Raw genomic sequence first — 2,500 nt, 5'->3', positions numbered from 1 at the left:
GAGGCAAACAGATGGAAGAAGAAACCAAAAAAATAAATAATAATAAATAATAAATCTCCCTCCTACATTTAGAATTTAGCCGACGCTCCCGCAGTGACAAGGCTATGGAGTAGGTTTACACAGAAACACACACACAGAGAGACACACACACACAGACACAGACACACACACACGCAGACACACACACACACACACACACACACAGACACACACACACACACACACAGACACAGAGACAGACACACACACACACAGTGACACACACAAACTCACACACAGACACAAATACACATACACACACACACAGACATACACACACACACACACACACACACACACAGACACACACACACACACATGCAGACGCACACACACACACACACACACACAGACACACACGCAGACGCACAGACACGCACACACAGAGACACAGGCAGGCACGCACACACACACACACACACACACACACACACACACAAATACACAAACTCACACACAGACACAAATACACACACACACACATACACATGCCCCCATAACTGCCGTTTTAGCTGAGTGGGAGCTCTCGGCATTAGCTGCAGCAGCTCCGTGTTGCTAGCACCGATTCGGCTCGTTTTTTTTTGTTATCGGCGGTACTCATATACGTATAGCAATCAAGATTAACGTAAAAATTGCCCGGAGTTCTCCTTTAATTTCTGTTCAAAATGCAATGGTATGTGCTTGCAAAATATAGTTCTCTGTGCTCAAAACATACAATTACTCGCTCAGGAATGTGACACGTATAGAACGCCATAGGATGCCAGCCGACCTTAGCCCCGCCCACAACATCTGAGGCATTGTCAGGCTAACAGACAGCGGGAATAAAGCTGAAATCAGGTCACAGAATTCACTGGAACACCTGCTATGAGATCTTCCAGGTGTAATTATGAGAAGGTGAGTCATAACCATTAATTAGGGAGTCATAATTGTGGGAAACAAACGTCATGACGACAGCGGGGAGCTCGGAGGAGAACTGCTGCTTCTTAACGGCGACAGGAGTCAGTGGAGGAAACTTGTAGAAGAAGAACTGGTGATCAGAGTCGGGGATGGTTCGGCTGTTGGTCCGATACGTACGGTGGCCGACAACCGGGGCGAACGCACTGCAGTCTAATGAGACACACTCAAATACACACAGCATATAGCAAACACGCTGCGAATACACACAACACAACCAAATACATAACACACGCTAAAAATACACACAACACAACCAAATACATAACACACGCTGCAAATACACACAACCAAATACATAACACACGCTGCAAATACACACAACCAAATACATAACACACGCTGCAAATACACACAACACAACCAAATACATAAACACGCTGTAAAATACACAACAAAAAATACTGTAAAATAAAATCAAAACACACGCTGCAAACACAACACAACCAAATACATAACACACGCTGCAAATACACACAACACAACCAAATACATAACACACGCTAAAAATACACACAACACAACCAAATACATAACACACGCTGTAAAATACACAACACAACTAAATACATAACACACGCTGTAAATACACACAACTAAATATATAAAACACGCTGTAAAATACATAATAATAACACAACTAAATATATAAAACACGCTGTAAATACACACAACTAAATATATAAAACACACGCTGTAAATACACACAACTAAATACATATAACACACGCTGTAAATACACACAACACAACTAAATATATAACACACGCTGTAAAATACACACAACCAAATATATAACACACGCTTAAAAATACACACAATAACATAACTAAAATACATAACACACGCTGTAAATACACATAACACAACTAAATATATAACACACGCTGTAAATACACACAACACAACTAAATATATAACACACGCTGTAAATACACACAACACAACTAAATATATAATACACGCTGTAAATACACACAACTAAATATATAAAACACACTGTAAATACACACAACCAAATACATAAAACACTTGCAAATACACACAACTAAATATATAACACACGCTGTAAATACACATAACTAAAATATATAAACACGCTGTAAATACACACAACACAACTAAATATATAAAACATAATGTAAATACACACAACTAAATACATAAAACACGCTGTAAATACACACAACTAAATATATAAAACACACTGTAAATACACACAACTAAATATATAAAACACTTAAAAATACACACAACTAAATACATAAAACACTTGCAAATACACATAACTAAATATATAAAACACGCTGTAAATACACACAACACAACTAAATATATAAAACACAATGTAAATACACACAACTAAATATATAAAACACACTAAAAATACACACAACTAAATACATAAACACGCTGCAAATACACACAACCAAATACATAAAACACACTGTAAATACACACAACTAAATACATAAAACACGCTGTAAAATACACACAACTAAATACA

At 37.6% G+C, this 2,500-nt stretch overlaps 1 protein-coding gene across 1 annotated transcript in view; it reads right to left on the bottom strand.

Annotated features, from left to right (window-relative positions):
• LOC114571786 (echinoderm microtubule-associated protein-like 6) overlaps window positions 1-2,500 on the bottom strand; it is a 181,344-nt gene that overhangs the window by 44,221 nt on the left and 134,623 nt on the right.

This window comes from Perca flavescens, chromosome 17, assembly GCF_004354835.1.
Source record: "Perca flavescens isolate YP-PL-M2 chromosome 17, PFLA_1.0, whole genome shotgun sequence".
Classification (NCBI taxonomy): domain Eukaryota; kingdom Metazoa; phylum Chordata; class Actinopteri; order Perciformes; family Percidae; genus Perca; species Perca flavescens.
Note: the sequence above shows the minus strand (reverse complement) of the source record. Positions and strands in the feature narration are given on the sequence as shown.